The sequence below is a fragment of the Ranitomeya imitator genome, chromosome 6 (assembly GCF_032444005.1).
Source record: "Ranitomeya imitator isolate aRanImi1 chromosome 6, aRanImi1.pri, whole genome shotgun sequence".
Classification (NCBI taxonomy): Eukaryota; Metazoa; Chordata; class Amphibia; order Anura; family Dendrobatidae; genus Ranitomeya; species Ranitomeya imitator.
The window spans coordinates 259,028,331-259,048,549 of record NC_091287.1 but is presented as its reverse complement, the minus strand read 5'-3'; the positions used below and the strand labels follow the sequence as shown (position 1 = coordinate 259,048,549).

The 20,219-nt window shown below is 44.4% G+C and overlaps 1 long non-coding RNA gene across 1 annotated transcript in view; it reads right to left on the bottom strand.

The window, feature by feature from the left end:
* Positions 1-20,219, bottom strand: part of LOC138641368 (uncharacterized) — a 106,526-nt gene that overhangs the window by 11,636 nt on the left and 74,671 nt on the right. The window contains exon 2 of the long non-coding RNA XR_011313794.1: positions 5,115-5,168. This is a non-coding gene — a long non-coding RNA (uncharacterized lncRNA). The remainder of the gene's footprint in view (positions 1-5,114; positions 5,169-20,219) is intronic.

Below are 20,219 nucleotides of genomic sequence, written 5' to 3'. Positions count from 1 at the left end.
AGCAGTACTGTTGGCCCAGGTTCTGGAGCGGTTCTTCATCAGACAGCCACGGACCTGTCCCAGCCTTCCAGCAGCGCTGCAGCAAGTGTTCCCCTTTCCCAGTCTTCTGCCTCTGCCCCCTTTTTTTAGGCTCCTCCCGGCAGCGGCAGAGGGCATCGAACAGGTCCCTCATGCCTGAGTTTTTGCACTTGAGCTTGGTTTTTCACGAAGGACTCAAGGCTTTGTGTGACCGAATGGATATTTCCCTTAGCCACATGAATACACGTCACCAAAAGCCTTGACCAATTAAAAGCCGACCTCCAGAGGCCAGCACATCATTTCTTTAACCAAATTGAGCAGAGCATGTCGGAACACCTTACTCCTGATCTCCACCTTAGTGTCATGGAGGCCTGCAATGCTGCTTACATGCAGGCTATGCAGCAGTCGGTATTTTCTGCAGACAGTATCGGCATATCCACCTGTGCCCTCACTGTCATGATTAACCTCAATGCCGACCTCTGCTGCATACCACTGCACGGCCACCTCTATTCCTAGCACTGCCGGACACCAGTACAGCACCACCACCATGCCGAGTGCTGTAGGACCGCTGCTCCTGCTTGGACCTCCTCCACTGACACCATGATGCAGCAGCAGGACCCTGGCATGGCCTTCGGTACTGCCTCCACCATGATGCAGCAGGACCCTGGCATGGCCTTCCATACTGCCTCCACCACGATGCATCAGGACCTTGGCATGGCCTTCCGTACCGCCTCCACCACGATGCAGCAGGACCCTGGCATGGCCTTCCATACCGCCTCCACCACGATGTAGCAGGACCCTGGCATGGCCTTCCGTTCCAACTCCACCACGATGCAGCAGGACCCTGGCATGGCCTTCCGTACCGCCTCCACCACGATGCAGCAGGACCCTGGCATGGCCTTCCGCTCTACAAGCGCTATGGACTCTGGCATGGCTTCACGCTTTACGAGCACTATGGACTCTGGCATGGATGCATGCTCTACAAGCACTATGGACTCTGGCATGGCTGCACGCTCTATGAGCACTATGGACTCTGGCACAGTGCAGCCGGACTCTCTGACGGGTCATCAACCACGACCATGCCACGACTTATGAGCCCACAGAGGCTTACCAGAACCCGGCGATCCCAGAAAGGGAGAAAAAATAATAAACACCCTACTCTTAGTATTCCTCCTCCCTCACCTCCCAGTGTGTCTGTTATGTCAGGTTTGTCTCACTCTTCCAGTGAGTCTCAGGCCTCTCATGTGTCAAGCCCTATCCCCATACTACCAGAACCCACAAGTTTCATTGCCCCTTCTCCTGCCACCCCTGCGTCGTACACACTTAGCCAGGCCTCACAGCTTCACACCCCCCCCCCCCCCCGTTTCCATCACTCTACCCCAAGCAGCCGCAGTTAAAGAAATATTTTTGTTGCTCAAAAATAAATACAAGTTATTGGCCCCCAATTATGTTTGGTTAATTGTGTCTTTCGCCGCCGGCAACACACACCGTGCGCCAAATAATACACTGCGCCGCACACTTTATTTTTTGGCCACATCATAGCTCCAGTAGTTAGCAAGTACAAGACTTTGTGTGTCTTTAGTATAGAGCTATGAGGTGGACCAAAAAATGTATACTTGTATTTTCTCCATAATCTCTTCATTCTGCTTAAGGTACCTTCACACTGAACAACTTAACAACGATATCGCTAGTGATCTGTGATGTTGCAGCGTCCTGGATAGCGATATCGTTGTGTTTGACACACAGCAGCGATCTGGATCCTGCTGTGACATCGTTGGTCAGAGCAGAAAGGCCAGAACTTTAATTCGTCGCTGGATCTCCCGCAGACATCGCTGAATCGGTGTGTGTGATGCCGATTCAGCGATGTCTTCACTGGTAACCAGGGTAAACATCGGGTTACTAAGCGCAGGGCCGCGCTTAGTAACCCGATGTTTACCCTGGTTACCAGTGTAAATGTAAAAAAAAAAAAAACACTACATACTTACATTCCGGTGTCTGTCGCGTCCCCCGGCGTTCTGCTTCCCAGCACTGTGTCAGCGCCGGCCAGCCGTAAAGCAGAGCACAGCGGTGACATCACCGCTCTGCTTTACGGCTGGTGCTTACACAGTGCAGGGAAGCAGAACGCCGGGGGATGCGACAGACACCGGAATGTAAGTATGTAGTGTTTGGTTTTTTTTACATTTACACTGGTAACCAGGGTAAACATCGGGTTACTAAGCGCAGGGCCGCGCTTAGTAACCCGATGTTTACCCTGGTTACTCGGGGACTTCGGCATTGTTGGTCGCTGGAGAGCTGTCTGTGTGACAGCTCTCCAGCGGCCACACAGCGACACTGCAGCGATCGGCATCGTTGTCTAGATCGCTGCAGCGTTGCTAAATGTGACGGTACCTTTAGTCTGTGACTAGTGTTGCAGACTGAAGAGAAAATAATGGCAATACAATGCAAAACTATACTCTACAGGTCAGGTGTCCAAAAACTCATTAGTTGGGACGCATGACCTGTTGAGTAGAGAAGTGCATTGTATAGCCTCCTTTTTCTTTTCTGTGTACATAATCTACTTCGCACACTGAAGGGACAATAGCGGTCATACACGGCATATCTATGCTCACCTGCACGTGTCAGAAATAGTGAATTCATGAGGCTGTTATATGTACATCATGAATTCATTATTTCTGACACCTGACTTGATGAGTATAGATCTGTTTTGTATGACAGCCATTGTCTCTTCAGTCTGTGTACAATGGATACTGCATAGCAGAACAGAATCAGGACGCAATGACGTCGACAACCTTATCACTAAAACAACATGGCTGCCGTCACACTAGCAGTATGTGGTCAGTATTTTATATTAGTATTTGTAAGCCAAAACAAGGAGTGGAGCAATTAGAGGAAAATTATAATATTAGCATATCTAGCACCTCAGCCTTTATCACCCACTCCTGGTTTTGGATTACAAATACTGATAATAAATACAGACCAAATACTACTAGTGTGTGGACAACCTGGGTTTATAGAGGAAATACATATGAGACACGGTCAAGACACCAAAAAAAGTTTATTAACGTGAAACATTAGTAACATGTAAGAAAATAACTGGTACAGATAAAATAACAACAGGACATTTACACAACATTGTCCTGAAATGACACACGTCCAATATCCGAATCAAAAAAGGCAGCAAATGGGTCCCGCATGTGGCCAACTTCAGCTGTTGACCGCAGCGGGTGATGCTGGTAATCGGGTAGTGGGTGTGCAACTGGTTCATCTAGTTCAATGTTGGGCCGCTCCTTAGCAATAATGTAATTGTGCAGAACCACACAGGCTTTAACTACCTCGTCGACTGTCTCCATTTTTAGATTAATGGCTGATGCAAGAATGCGCCATTTTGAGACTAGAATTCCAAAGGTACACTCTACAGTTCTTCGTGCCCTGGTCAGTCTGTAGTTAAAGATCCTTTTAGTGTGGTTTAAGTCCGACTGGAATATGGCTTCAGTAGGTTTTTACACATCTGAAAGACCTCATCCCCAACCATAACAAATGGCATCGGTGGACCTTGAGTGTTGGGGAGAGGTTGTGGCCCTGGAAAATTAAAATTTTTGCCATACACACGGCGGCCCATATCCAAGTTCTTGAAAGTCTGGGAATCGTTGCCACGGCCAAAAGCTCCAATGTCCACGGCGATGAACCGACAGTCCGCATCGGCTATTGCCATGAGCACAACAGAAATTTTTTTTTTATAGTTGTAGTACTCCGATCCTGTTCTGGCTGGTTTGATAATACGGATGTTCTTTCCGTCCACCGCTCCCAAACAGTTGGGGAAATCACACACACTCCAGAATTTTTCCGCTATTCCAATCCACATGTCCAAGGTGGGTAGGGGGTATAAACTCATCCCGGAGTACATTCCACAAAGTCCGGCAGGTGTCCGCAACTATTCCCGACAGGGTGGATATTCCAAGCCGGTATTGGAAATGGAGGGATGATAAACTCTCTCCAGTTGCCAGAAATCTGGAAGAAAATAAATAATAAAGAAAAATTACAATCAAATCTATTTATGGTGTGGTTATGCTAAAGACAAAAAGTTAAAAAACAAACAAAACAAAACACATGTCAGAACACCCAAAATTAGCACTGGCATTGGTTTACATTTCTTACGTACCTTAATGTAACCAGCAGACGTTCCTCTGGTGGAATCGCTCTATGGAGCTGGGTGTCCTGTCTCCGTATGGCTCCTTGGACACGAGCAAGCAAATCCCAGAACGAGTCTTGTGACCTCCTTGTGTATTCCGGGAATTTGTCAGGGTTCTCATTAAGCTCGCCATACAGCGTGTGATAGGCCCCACGTCTCTCATGTAATTCAATAATGGGGTGTCTCTAAAAACGTCTACGTCGTCTCCTTCTCCATCTTTCGCGATTTCAGTCTTGCTCCCAAGCAAACGCACAGGCAAGAAACAGCTTGATGCTTAAATCCAGGTTGAAATAAAAAATCCCCATGCAAAGATCCATCATGACACAGGATACAGTAGCACACTGTTAAGATTTCAGCAGTCCTAGGGTCTATATATAGATATCCCATAATACACGCCCTCTGTAGTCCCATTGGCGGTGTCTGGTTATCTAGATTTTTCTCCTGTAGAATTTTTCACCATGTGCACAAAAAACGCAAACGCAGGAAAAAATGCATCGAAAAGCGTACAAACGCGGCGTTTTTTTAAATGCATGCGTTCCCGCATGCGAAAAACGCTGCGTTTGTACGCTTTTCGATGCGTTTTTTCCTCCACTTGCAGATGCGGATTAAACGCTGCGGATTCTAATGCAAATGTGAAACTAGCCTTAATCGAATCTGGACAGGATGTCAGAAGTGCTGCCTGTGATCAGTGGCGTAGACTGGTGCCTCCAATCACCATGCCAGGCTCACTGATGACTGAGCACTCACTAGAGATAATTCAAGTACGGGATTACACAACTACTTCCTATGGTGTGGATGATAAAGGTATACTTTACAAGACTAAAATATCATATATACATTATTTTGCATTGCTACAATTAAAACTCTTAGTATTTCTGGTAGAGTAAAAAGAAAATAATGAGCTCACCATAATTGTTTTTCAATGCAAAGCTGAGACAATGCTGCCGGTGGGTGCGGTATCCTGCTGGGGAGAAGCGGCCAAAATATTAATGTCTGGTGGGAAAGGTCACCACAACCATCGGATAAAAAGAAATTACTTTATTTAGTAATCATTATAAACAGGTAAATTACCGTAATGGAAAAAACATTTAAAAATCTTGACACAGTTCTGGCATATCATACGCCCTTAAGGTACCGTCACACTCAGCGACGCTGCAGCGATATTGACAACGAGCCGACCTAAACTAGATCGCTGGAGCGTCGCTGTTTAGGTCGCTGTAGAGACGTCAAACACAGCAACTCCAGAACGATGCAGGAGCGATCCAGTGACGTAACGGCGACTCACTTCTCGTTCTCGCTGGTTATTAGCTCCATGTCAAACAGCCGGAGTGTACCGATCCGACACACATCTAGGGGCCCTATGCTCGTTGCTGGCGTCGTTGCTTTTGATGTCAAACATGACGATACACGCCGACCTGGCGACGAAATAAAATTCTGGACTTCTAGCTCCGACCAGCGATGGCACAGCGGGATCCAGATCGCTGCTGCGTGTCAAACACAACTATATCACTATCCAGGACGCTGCAACGTCACGGATTGTTGTCGTTCTCTTTACAAAGTTGCTGAGTGTGACGGTACCTTTAGTCATAAGCATACAAAAAATGAATCAAGGGAAACCTAATTAAAACTATAATTCTTGCTACTGATATTCGATAGAAACATTACCAAGTTCATTTTACAATGGACTTAGATTGGTACCTTACTTGGGCACCCTGAGTCTTTGTAAGTGCCATGTATCCATGTTGTCATCATATCCCTTGAAGAAAAGACATTTTCTTGTACGCTATTAGTGTATCCTGAGATATTTGGGAGTAATCTCTTGCTAGGATCTTTATCTCTGCAATTACATGTCCCTGTCACTTTCTGAGGACTTGTGGTTTTGAATGAGTACTCTGTAATGCTTAATTTCCCTGCCGAGAAACCGAACATATCCTACCGCGTTTCCCCAGAGATTACATCTGATTTCTGTGGTCCCAGTAGAGGGAAATGTTGTGCTCGTCAATGTATTCTTTTATCATACAAGAATTGTTGAAATCGAAGAACATCTTCTATTGTTCATTTAATGCAGCTTATTATTTTTTACTGTATTAAAATAGTGTGTGGGCTCACCCTACTACAGCCACTACTAGGTTTCGCATAGACCAATAATGGGAAATTAAATCTTTTTCTAGGCCATTTCCAATGACTGCAAGAAAACATTTGAAATAAATACGGACCCCCACTATTCCATCCATATTGTTTATTCTGGTTTTATTGTACTCAGGCTACTCCTGATATTCACAGTCTTTGGTTCATATTAGTGGTCCATGTTCTATTACAGTTTGTCGTGAGAAAAAAAGAAATCATATTCCATCAGAAGAAAAAAGCTTTACAACTTCCCTTTAAAGAGCTCTTCACCAAAAAATATTGTTGGAATATGGACGTCAAATATGTCTGTGTTGGTGACTCTTTCTCTACACTTTGCATGAGAAAATGTGATATGATATGCAAAATAGATTGCTTGTAAAAGAAAAATGCTATCCAAAAAAACTAAAAAAACTAAATGAAGAGTACCATAAATCTCTTACAAGAAACAGTCTACATGGAAGGAATTCTGTGGTTTCAATGTAAGACCTTTCCACAAAGCAGAGTAGAACCAGGCTGACAGGTTGTTCTGGAACTCTTATTTTGTTTCACATTTACATAAAAATTTGAATAAATCTATTTTTATCATTTGGCAGATGCAGAACTTTTTGGGGTGTCAACATTCTCTCTATAGAAAGGATAAGTTGGCAAAGATTATGTGCAAACAATGCCTTATTCACGTAGGTTCCAAAAATAATGAACGTACACAAAGCAAGGTCAGAATCTCTTGCTGTGTACATGTTTCATCTTTTCTTACTTCCTTAACCCCTTAGTGACAGAGCCTATTTGTACTTAATGACCAAGCTAATTTTTACAATTCTGACCACTGTCACTTTATGAGGTTATAACTCTGGAACGCTTCAACATATCCTGCTGATTCAGAGACTGTTTTTTCGTGACATATTGTACTTCATGTTAGTGGTAACATTTCTTCGATATTACGTGCGATTATTTATGAAAAAAATGGAAATAAAGAGAACATTTTTAAAATTTTGCAATTTTCAAACTTTGTATTTCTATGCCCTTAAATCAGAGAGATATGTCACGAAAAATAGTTAATAAATAACATTTCTCACATGTCTTCTTTACATCAGCACAATTTTAGAAACAAAATTTTTTTTTGTTAGGAAGTTATAAGGGTTGAAAGTTGACCAGCAATTTCTAATTTTTACAACACCATTTTTTTTAGGGACCACATCACATTTGAAGTCATTTTGAGGGGTCTATATGATAGAAAATAACGAAGTGTGACACCATTCTAAAAACTGCACCCCTCAAAGGTGCTCAAAACCACATTCAAGAAGTTTATTAACCCTTTACGTGCTTCACAGGAACTGAAACAATGTGGAAGGAAAAAATGAACATTTAACTTTTTTTTTAAAACATTTTATTTCAGAACCATTTTTTTTATTTTCACAAGTGTAAAAACAGAAATTTAACCATACAATTTGTGGTGCAATTTCTCCTGAATACGCCAATACCACATATGTGGGGGTAAACCACTGTTTGGGCGCACCGCAGAGCTTGGAAGAGAAGGAGCGCCGTTTGACTTTTTCAATGCAGAATTGGCTGGAATTGAGATCGGATGCCATGTCACGTTAGAGAGCCCCTGATATGCCTAAACAGTGGAAACCCCCCACCATTTTGGAAACTAGACCCCTTAAGGAACTTATCTAGATGTGTGGTGACCACTTTGAACCCCCAAGTGCTTCACAGAAGTTTATAACGTAGAGCCGTGAAAATAAAAGATCGTTTTTGATTACACAAAAATGATCTTTTCACCCACAAATTCTTATTTTCATAAGGGTAACAGGAGAAATTAGACCACAAAAGATGTTGTGCATTTTCTCCTGAGTACGTCGATACCCCTTATGTGGGGGTAAACCACTGTTTGGGCGCATCGCAGAGCTTGGAAGAGAAGGAGTGCCGTTTTACTTTTTCAATGTAGAATTGTCTGGAATTGAGATTGGATGCCATGTCGCGTTTGGAGAGCCCCTGATGTGCCTAAACAGTGGAAACCCCCCACAAGTGACACGATTTTGGAAACTAGACCCCTTAAGAAACTTATCTAGATGTGTGGTGAGCACTTTAAACCCCCAGGTGCTTCACGGAAGTTTATAACGTAGAGCCGTGAAAATAAAAAATCTAATTTTTTCTACAAAAATGATCTTTTTGCCCCCAAATTTTTATTTTCACAAGGGTAACAGGAGAAATTAGACCACAACAAACGTTGTTGTACAATTTCTCCTGGGTACGTTGGGGTAAACCACTGTTTCGGCGCACCGCAGAGCTTGGAAGAGAAGGAGTGCCGTTTTACTTTTTCAATGTAGAATTGGCTGGAATTGAGATCAGACGCTATGTCGCGTTTGGAGAGCCCCTGATGTGCCTAAACAGTAGAACCCTCCCCCCCACAAGTGACCCCATTTTGGAAACTAGAACCCATAAGGAACTTATCTAGATGTGTGGTGAGCACTTTAAACCCCCAAGTGCTTCACAGAAATTTATAAAGTAGAGCCGCATGCGCCCACCATTTTCTTACCGGATGAAGAAGCCGGCGGGCAGGAGGGGATGCAGGAGGACCCAGGGACACCGGTAAGTATAGCAGGGACCCCGAATCCCCGTATTTCTCTATCTTCTGATGTGCGATCACATCAGAGGACAGAGAATGACACATAGCTTCTTTTTTTTTTTTTGCGGCCATCGGTAAACAGGTTAATTACCGGCGATCGCAAAACAGGGGTCAGTAAAAACCAACCCCAAAGACTTTCCAGGTGCCGGCCGGTGAGCGCACTGCACATGGGCCCGCCATTTTTTGGCCAGAACAAGATGGTGGCGCCCATCGGCAGCCACGAGGAGCACCGGGGGAGACAGGTGAGTTTCGGGGGGCAATTGGGGACCCCATTTCTCTGTCCTCTGATGTGCGACCACAGAAATTAAATGGGAATCGCTTTTTTTTTTGTGACCGCGGGTAAACGGTTAATTACTGGCGATCGCAACCCGGGGGTCGGTAAAAAAACCCCGAATCATGTTCTCTGGGGTTTCGGCTGCCCCCGGCAACCGAGACCCCAGAAAAAATCCGACTCTGGGGGGCGCTATTCACTTTTTCCACAGCGCCGTTAATTAACGGTGCTGTGGTTTAAGTACCCTTAACTGCCGCCATTAAAAGGCGTATCGGCGGTCGTTAAGGGGTTAAACTACTTCAGGCTTCAAAAGTCATGAACAAGCTAAAAAAGTGACCTGTTCAATCTTCTGGCCACTTCCTTTTGAAAGTCGCCACTGTGATGCATAGACAACTTAGAAAAACATGCTGGTGGCATATATAGATATATAATATTATTGAGTACACAGAGTGTGTGGACATCAATAATAGATCAGACCAGAATCAGAGAAAACGAAGGAAGGGAGAACTGAGAACAGTTAAATTAGTCAGGTATTGTGATAGGCCTGTCCAAAATAATGTGTTTATAGGTCATACTTTAAGGGGTTGTCCACTACTCAGACAACCCTTTCTCAATGCTCATGTTTCCTCTTGGAAAATAATAATGCCTACACTCACCTTTGGTACTCTTGCCGTTACAGCAGGTCTCATTTCCTCTGTGTGAATGAGATTTCTCTGAAGTCCGAGAGAGTGAAGCCAGTGCTGATTGGCCTCAGGGATTATGTGACATAGCAATGTTATGTGATCACTGGGAGAGCCAATGGCGACAACCGCTGTAATGACATCAGAGGTGATGTGTTATTATTTTACAAGCAAAAACAAGAGAATTGAGAATGTGTTGCCTGAGTAGTGGACAAAACCTTTAAATTGGACACTGGGAAGTAATCAGATTGTCTGAGATATTGCATTTCAAAGGACTGATGCAGTGCGAGAAGCGTCTTGGAGACATGAATGAGAGATTCAGATTGTGAAGTGTGTTATTCCGAGATCATTAGCAGAATGGTAGGCATAGGTGGGGTGGTAGATAGAGATGAGGAAGATGATGTAAGGATACACAGCACTGAGGAGAGCTTGTGAGTGAGTGTGATAAGTTTATGTCTTAGTCTGTAAAGGATGGACAACTAATACAATGACTGGCACAGGGGAGGTGCATCTTTGTAGTGGCTGGACAGATATATAATCATGGCTGCTACATTTAGGATAAATTGGAGAGATGAGAACATGCTTTATAACGCAAGTGATAAAACAAAAATGAATCATCTCTTTCCCTTTTCATACTTCTTCCTGGAGGATTGTTTTATGAAATTTGTCAAGCATATCATGGATTTAGGACATAGAGCTATCCATATGCATAAGTCCAGGTCAGCACTGTGGCTCTGTGGTTCGCACTGTTGCTTTGCAGTACTGGGATCCTGGGTTCAAACATCTGCAAGGAGTTTGTATGTTCTCCCTGTGTTTGTGTGGGTTTCCTCCGGGTACTCCGGTTTCCTCCCACACTCCAAAAACATACCGATGGAGAAATTAGACTGTGAGCCCAATGGGGACAGTGCCATTAACATCTGTAAAGCGCTGTGGAATTAATGGTGCTGTATAAGTGAGTAAAATAAATAAATTAACCATGGACAACAAGAGGGACAAATTGTTGTTGCTTTTTCAAGATTATATGAGAATATTTATTCCAAAACTCAGATTAACAGGAAACTGTGAGAAGAGTTTTTATACTAACAAAGACATCTCTTAACAATAAAGAAGAAATTGTACAGGACCCAAATCCTCTGTGTGTTACTTGTATGCTTTTCCAGAAATACAAGAGGGTGCTGCATGACCAGAATATATGAAAAAATAAACACAGCCAAATGATGGCATCAGAATATATGCATGCAGCGCATTATAAGAGCCTGAAAACAATTTATATTCTGATACTTAAAAGCTTGATATAGATTTTAGGCTTTGTGGGTTTGTACAAAGTACTGATAGTACAGTACCTTGCCGGTAATAATTTAGTAAGTATGATGCAAGGCTAAACTTTACGTTTATTAGTGATCTACTGTGCATATGCTAATATCATGACATGTAGTTCAGCGCTGTTCATTCTGACCATGATTACCTCACTGCATAAACATGTCTAAAAAGAAAATCAGACATATTACATGCAGATTAACTAGGTGCCTGAGTCAGAACCTAACAAACAGTAGTGGTAAAAGTCACATTCCTACATTCCCTTGATAGAAGGTTTCAATGGATTAAACATCAGGAAAAAATAATCCTCAATATAATTAGTAAAAAAAAATGTACAGGAATTTCTCAATATTATATCTTGCTGTATTCAGGTTATAGGAGTTATTTCATAGAACTTGGTTAATGTGACAGGACACTTGAGTCTATGGGGGTGTTTTTAATGGCACATTGGATGTTTGTGAGTGGGATGCACAGCACATGAGAGTAGTGATAATGTGTGTGCGGGCTTCATAGTATGTGGCAGGCACTGAGGGGCATAATACTGTGGGGGGCCCTGTGGTGTCTTCATACAATGTACGGGTACTATGGGAGATTCATATTGTAGGTATAGGGACACTATGGGGCATCATACTGCACGGGGAAATTGTGGAGCATTATACTGTGTGGGGACATCATATTGTGTGCGAATGCAGCAAGGTGGCACGGGGTGGTAGTCGTGGGTGAATTTACTAAGTCACAGACAGTGACCACCTGACCCCTTGCACATGAAAAGACAGGTGAAGTTCCAGTCCTGCGGTACACTCATTTACCTTCATCACACGCTCACTTCAGCCGCTGGGAATGCGTCCTCCGGATGCACCACAAGCCACAATTCTGTTCCAACGTTTGAACCTTTAAATGGAATCTGTCACCTCAAATTGGCAGGCTATGTAAATGCCCTGTGTCCGGTCCGATGAGTGGTGTTTTGTCTTATTTTCTCCACCCCATCCTTCCCCGCTGTCCGCAATATTTTCGTGAATTTGAGTAGGTGTCCTCCATAGTTCACGCGTGCGCAATGCAATCTTGCCTTGTCTTTGAGGTGACAGATTCCCTTTAATGAACATGAGGTAACAGGAGGAAAATAATGTAATGCTTCCTGCACTTTCCCTGCATCTTTAAATACTTATACAGCATCAACAGCTCCCATCCTGGTTTTTGGGAACCGCAACAGTCCTTCTGGAGTGCCAGGGCCCGTCCACACTGCCCTACAGTCCGTTAGGCAGTTTGTATCCCCCCGATCAAGGTACCCTCTGTTCCTGGATGTGGATTGCATCTTGCCCTGAGCAATGTGCTCGGGTGTCTGCTGCAAGACAGGAAATCCTTTTCCTATGAACCTGTTTCACAGCCTCTTGGCTGAACTCCTCTCGACAGTTTAACCCTATGTTGCTAGGAGGGATAGCTAATACTAAAAAAGAGAGAGATGATTCAAAAAGATATACTATAAATAAACTGGAACAGTGGGCAGCAACTAACAGAATGGTTTTTAACAATGAAAAATGCAAAGTACTACACTGTGTGCAGAATTATTAGGCAAGTTGTATTTTAGAGGATTATTTTTATTATTGATCAACAATTATGTCCTCAATCAACCCAAAAGACTCATAAATATCAAAGCTTAATATTTTTGAAAGTAGGAGTGGGTTTTTTTTATATTTAGTTATCTTAGGAGGATATCTGTTTGTGCAGGCAACTATTACTGTGCAGAATTATTAGGCAACTTAATGAAAACCAAATACCGTATATACTCGATTATAAGCCGAGATTTTCAGCCCACTTTTTTGGGTTGAAAGTGACCCTCTCGGTACATACTGGAGTCATTGTCAGCGGGGGGGTCGGCGGGGGAGTGGCACGGAGACATACTCACCTGCTCCTGGCAAGGTCCCTGCATGTCCCATGGTCTCCGGGCAGCTCTTCCTGTATTCAGCGGTCACGTGGTACTGCTAATTAAAGAAATGAATATGGACGCATATCCTTTACTTTAATGAGTGGTACGTGACCGCTGAACACAGGAAGATGCCACTGGCTGCCGGAGACCATTTGACAGTGAAACGCTGCCAGGGACGGCGCCGGGAGCAGGTGAGTATATCGGGGGAGGAGAGCATTGCGCGATAGTCACCTTCCTCGTTCCACCACTGCGCGCTGTTCTGTCTTCCATCCTCTGCACTGTTCAGGTCAGAGGGCGCGATGACGCGATTAGTGTGCGGGCCACCCTCTGCCTGAACAGTCAATGCAGAGGATGGAAGACAGAGCGGCGCGTGGAACGAGGAAGGTGACTATCGCAAGTGCCGGGGGCCTGAGCGAAGAGAGGTGAGTATGTGATTTTTTTTATTTTAAATGCAGCAACAGCATATGGGTCAAATGTGTGGAGCATCTTATGGGGCTACAATATATGGAGCATTGTATGGGACCACAATGTATGGAGCATCTCATGGGGCCACATTGTATGGAGCATCATATGGGGCCGCAATGTATGGAGCATCGTATGGGGCCACAATGTATGGAGCATCTCATGGGGCCATAATGTATGGAGCATCTTATGGGGCCATAATGTGTGGAGCATCTTATGGGGCCATAATGTATGGAGCATCTTATGGGGCCATAATGTATGGAGCATCTTATGGGGAATAATGTTTCGAGCATCTTATGGAGCCATAATGTATGGAGCATCTTATGGGGCATAATGTGTGGAGTATCTTATTGGGCCATAATGTGAGGAGTATCCTAATCCTAACCTTTATGCAGCATTGTAGGCAAATGTTTCTATGGAGCATCTCATGGGGCCATTATTAACCTTTGTGCAGCATTATATGGGGCATATTTTAATATGGAGCATTATATGGGGCGTATTTTGTATGAAGCATCTTATGGGGCCCATCATGAACTGTATGGAGCATCATATGGGGCTCCTGATTCAATATGGATATTCCAAAACACTTAACCTCCTGAATCGATGTCTCAATTAATTTTACTTTTATTGGTATCTATTTTTATTTTTCACATTTACCGGTAGCTGCTGCATTTTCCACCCTAGGCTTATACTCGAGTCAATAAGTTTTCCCAGTTTTTTTGTGGCAAAATTAGGGCGGTCGGCTTATACTCGGGTCGGCTTATACTCGAGAATATACGGTATATTCCCATCTCACTTGTTTATTTTCACCAGGTAAACCAATATAACTGCACAAAATTTAGAAATAAATATTTCTGACATGCAAAAACAAAACCAAAAAAAATTAGTGATTAATATAGCCACCTTTCTCTATGATGACACTCAACAGCCTTGCATCCATAGATTCTGTCAGTTGCTTGATCTGTTTACGATCAACATTGCGTGCAGCAGCTACTACAGCCTCCCAGACACTGCTCCAAGAGGTGTACTGTTTTCCCTCCCTGTAGATCTCACATTTTATGAAGGACCACAGGTCCTCTATGGGATTCAGATCAGGTGAACAAGGGGGCCATGTCATTATTTTTTCTTCTTTGAGACCTTTACGGGCCTGCGATGCTGTGGAGTACGTAGTTGGAGGCATGTGATGGAGCATTGTCCTGCATGAAAATCATGTTTTTCTTGAACAATACCGACTTCTTCCTGTACCGCTGCTTGAAGAAGTTGTCTTCCAGAAACTAGCAGTAGGTCTGGGAGTTGAATTTCACTCCATCCTCAAACTGAAAAGGTCCACAAGTTCATCTTTGATGATACCAGCCCATATCAGTACCCCACCCCCACCTTGCTGGCGTCTGAGTCGGAGTGGAGCTCTCTGCCCTTTACTGATCCTGCCTCTGGCCCATCCATCTGGTCCATCAAGAGACACTCTCATTTCATCAGTCCATAAAACCTTTGAAAAGTCAGTCTTAAGATATTTCTTGGCCCAGTCTTGACGTTTTATCTTATGTTTCTGCAGCGCCCCAGAGTCCTGGTCGTTGCAGTGATGTTGCTCTCCCACCAGGGGGAGTGATGTTACGTCTGATGGCACCAAAGGAGTTAAACCCTTCCAGGTATCACAGCCACACACACATTTCACACTCCAGTCCACCAGGGGGAGCTAAGGGTTCTACCTACTCGGCCACTCCTCACATTAGGGTAAAACTGGTGGGTTGGATAGAAAGCGAGGGGAGAAGGAGTGGGAGTTGGAGGAGAGAGGAGTTCCTGGCTGGAGACTAGCGAGAAAGGTCTCCAGGCCGAGCTGGCTGGAGCAAGGCCCAGTCAGATCCAGACTACGGTCTGAGGAGGAGGACAGAAGGCACAAGGAGCTGCGCCTGCACCTGATTGCGGCAGCCACCTAGGAAAGGACAAAAAGGGAAACATGTCATAGTGAGTGAGAAACGAAGTCGTAGCAACAGGAGTAACAAATCAGTGGGAGACCAGCTAGAAGCAGGCTGCCTCCCCCTGAAGCGCAGTACCGGTGGCCGGAGCACCGAGGGAGTAATAGACTCTATGCTTTACTTCAGAGACCAGCAGGGCAGTCGGTTCCAAGCTGGCTGTCTGACCTAAGAGCCTAAGCAGACAAGGTGGCAACGCGGAGGAGGGGCGACACTAGGGTCCCTATAAAATAGCCTCAGGCCACCACCGTCATACGGGTTTTGTCCTATCCATCTGTTGGACAGGAGAAGAGTAACAAGAGTGAGGACCCTATTAGGAGCTAATGCAAGTAGGGACCTACTACGTTACTGTGCGCAAAGGGAAGGCTACTGATTTCCACCTGGCTCAGGGGACTCTGGAATTGCCATCAGACCGGCCAGACTCTGCCGACCCTGTAACCTGGTACCCCGAACTGTGGATGCTGAAGCCTCCAGTAAAGGTAAAGAGACTGCACCCACTGTGTCCTCGTTATTCACCGCTTCTCGCATCACCCACCATCAACATCTACACTACTGGGAAGCCCTGGGGAAACACTTCACCTGTGGGAAGGTATTCCATCTAGCTGCCATAACATCACCCCAGTGGACCCCTAAGCAGCATCGGTCACCCTGACCGAATACCACAGGTGGCGTCTCGAACACTTGACAAACTTACATCACCTTTAATTGGGTGCCCCTTAGCAGTGCCACGGACCGGGTCGGGCCACCGTGACATCCCCAGACAGAAGGGACCGAAGGACCCGGTACCAAGTACCCCATTGCCCTGCGCCTGGGGGCGATCCATTTCTTGTTCAAAGGTGGTCGTTTTTCAGCTTTCTTTACCTTGGCCATATCCCTGAGTGTTGCACACCTTGTGCTTTTTGTTACTCCAGTAACGTTGTAGTTTTGAAATATGGCAAAACTGGTGGCAAATGGCATCTGGACAGCTTCACGCTTGATTTTCCTCAATACATGGGCAGTTATTTTGCTCCTTTTTTGCCCAACATGCTTCTTGCGAACCTGTTGGCTATTTGCCATGAAACGCTTGATTGTTTGGTGATCACGCTTCATAAGTTTGTCAATTTCAAGACTGCTGCATCCCTCTGCAAGACAGCTCACAATTTTGGACTTTTCAGAGCCCGTCAAATCTCTCTTCTAACCCATTATGCCAAAGGAAAGGAAGTTGCCTAATAATTAAGCACACCTTATATAGGGTTTTGATGTCATTAGACATGTATAAAAAGTATCATGTGATCAAAATAAAACTTGCCTAATAATTCTGCACACAGTGTACATCTGGGCAATAAAAATGAAAAAAGCATTTACAGAATGGGAGGCATAGGGCTAAGCAACAGCACATGTGAAAAAGACTTGGGTATACTAATAGATCATAAACTGAACATGAGTCAACAGTGTGATGCAGCAGCAAAAAAGGCAAATCCAATTCTGGAAAGTATTGACAAAAGCATACAGTGTAGATCACGCAAAGTCATTATTGCCCTCTACTCCTCTTTGGTCAGACCTCACCTGGAATACTGTGTCCAGTTTTGGGCACCACATTTTAAAAAATACATCAACAAACTGGAGCAAGTTCAGAGAAGAGCGACCAGAATGGTGACTGGTCTGCAAACCATGTCCTATGAGGAACGGTTGCAGGATTTGGGAATGTTTAGCTTGCAGAAAAGAAGACTGAGAGGAGACTTAATAGCTGTCTACAAATATCTCAAGGGCTGTCACCTTTGAACAAGGAAAGACTAGAAGCAATGGGATGAAACTGAATGGGAGAAGACACATTAAATATTAGAAAACACTTTTTGACAGTTAGGGTGATCAATGGGTGATCAATGAGTGGAACAGGCTGCCACGAGAGCTGGTGAGTTCTCCTTTTATGGAAGTCTTCAAACAGAGGCAGGACAGACATCTGTCTGGGATGATGTAGTGAATCCTGAGCAGGGGATTGGACCAGATGACCCTGGAGGTCACTTCCAACTCTATCATTCTATGATTCTATGATTCTATGCCTTTCTATCCCTAAGCTTGTGCATAACAAACACAGAACATTACATTATACAGAGTACAAGAACAGGCATAATAAACACAGCACATTACATTGGTAAACCATTACACATTAATAGATGACATCACCATAAAAACATGAGGGAACCTTTAAGGTGCAGCATGGGCTCAGTGTGTAGGAGAGAGGAGGCAACTGAGTTTCCCAGCCACCTCCTTACAAGAACACTAATGGACTCCACTAAGGTCACTATTTCTCTATCACCTTCCCTAATCCAGTTTCAATGTTGGCTGTTTTGGCTGCGGTAAACACCTGGATGAAGTTAGGGAGTGGCATACTCACTCACTGTGGGGGACCTGTGACTCTAAAGGTACCGTCACACTTAGCGACGCTGCAGCAATACCGACAACGATCCGGATCGCTGCAGCGTCGCTGTTTGGTCGCTGGAGAGCTGTCACACAGACCGCTCTCCAGCGACCAACGATGCCGGTAACCAGGGTAAACATCGGGTAACTAAGCGCAGGGCCGCGCTTAGTAACCCGATGTTTACCCTGGTTACCATCCTAAAAGTAAAAAAAACAAACAGTACATACTTACCTACAGCCGTCTGTCCTCCAGCGCTGTGCTCTGCTCTCCTCCTGTACTGTCTGTGTGAGCACAGCGGCCGGAAAGCAGAGCGGTGACGTCACCGCTCTGCTTTCCGGCTGACCGACGCTCACAGTCAGTGCAGGAGGAGAGCAGAGCACAGCGCTGGAGGACAGACGGCTGTAGGTAAGTATGTAGTGTTTGTTTTTCTTACTTTTAGGATGGTAACCAGGGTAAACATCGGGTTACTAAGCGCGGCCCTGCGCTTAGTTACCCGATGTTTTCCCTGGTTACCAGTGAAGACATCGCTGAATCGGTGTCACACACGCCGATTCAGCGATGTCTGCGGGGAGTCCAGCGACCAAATAAAGTTCTGGACTTTCTTCCCCGACCAGCGACAGCACAGCAGGGGCCTGATCGCTGCTGCCTGTCACACTGGACGATATCGCTAGCGAGGACGCTGCAACGTCACGGATCGCTAGCGATATCGTCTAGTGTGACGGTACCTTTAGCCTACTTCCTGAATACAATGACACTCAAGCTGCACAATAAGACAGGAGGTCTAGATTTATCTCACATTTAGGATCTTTTGAAAGCTAGTTGATAGTTATAGACATTGTGATGATCAGTGCAGGTTATATGCTAGAAGGCTAATATGGACTTACTGTAGCTACAGCATTTCAGTAGGCAGTATCACACATGATAGACTGAGCTACAACAGCTCAGCAAACAGTATCACACAAGATACTCAGGCTGGTTTCACATATTCTTCTGTTCTGCATATGAGAAAACATGGATCAGTTTGCATCAGTGTTCTGGATCTGATTTTCATTCATTTTTACTATCAGTGTGGTATTTGTTTTTTCTTGTATGAGAAAAGAAAAGATCCAAGCTTTTTCTGCCTATTAGGCCGGCTTCACACTTGCGAGTTTTACGGACGTAAGAGCGCAGAAACTACGTCCGTAAAACTCGCAAAAAATACGGCACAATTATTCTCTATGCCCCTGCTCCTATCTGCCGTATTTTACTGATCAGTATTATACGGCTTTCTACGGCCGTACAAAATCGCAGCATGCTGCGTTTGTCACCGTACTGCGTAAGAAATACGCCAATGAAAGTCTATGGAAGCGTGAAAAATACGGATTACACACGGACAAGCAGTGTGACTTGCGAGAAATACGCAGCGCTGTTAGAGAGAAAAGCCGGCAATTCAGTGCGGTGTACAGTAAAATCACACTGACAGCTTACAGTAGAATAGGTAGAATAAATGTGTACACATAGAATAGGTATATATATATATGTCAGTGAGACACATATATGTATATATATTAATATTTTTTCCAGCGCTATACAGCTTGAAAGCCGGTAATTCAATTACCGGCTTTTTCCTTCTCCTTCCTAAAACCCGACATGATTTGAGACATGGTTTACATACAGTAAACCATGTCTTCTCTCCATTTTTTTTGCAGATTCCACACTACTAATGTCAGTAGAGTGTATCTGCAAAATTTGGCCATTCTAGCTCTTAAAATAAAGGGTTAAATGGCGGAAAAAATTGGCGTGGGCTCCCGCGCAATTTTCTCCGCCAGAGTAGTAAAGCCAGTGACTGAGGGCAGATATTAATAGCCTGGAGAGGGTCCATGGTTATTGGCCCCCCCCTGGCTAAAAATATCTGCCCCCAGCCACCCCAGAAAAGGCACATCTGGAAGATGCGCCTGTTCTGGCACTTGGCCACTCTCTTCCCATTCCCGTGTAGCGGTGGGATATGGGGTAATGAAGGGTTAATGCCACCTTGCTATTGTAAGGTGACATTAAGCCTAATTAATAATGGAGAGGCGTCAATTATGACACCTATCCATTAATAATCCAATTGTAGTAAAGGGTTAAATAAAACACAAACACATTATTTAAAATTATTTAATGAAATAAAAACAATGGTTGTTTGAGTATTTTATTCTACGACCAATCCAGTCACTGAAGACCCTCGTTCTGTGAAAGAAATAACATAATAAACCAAC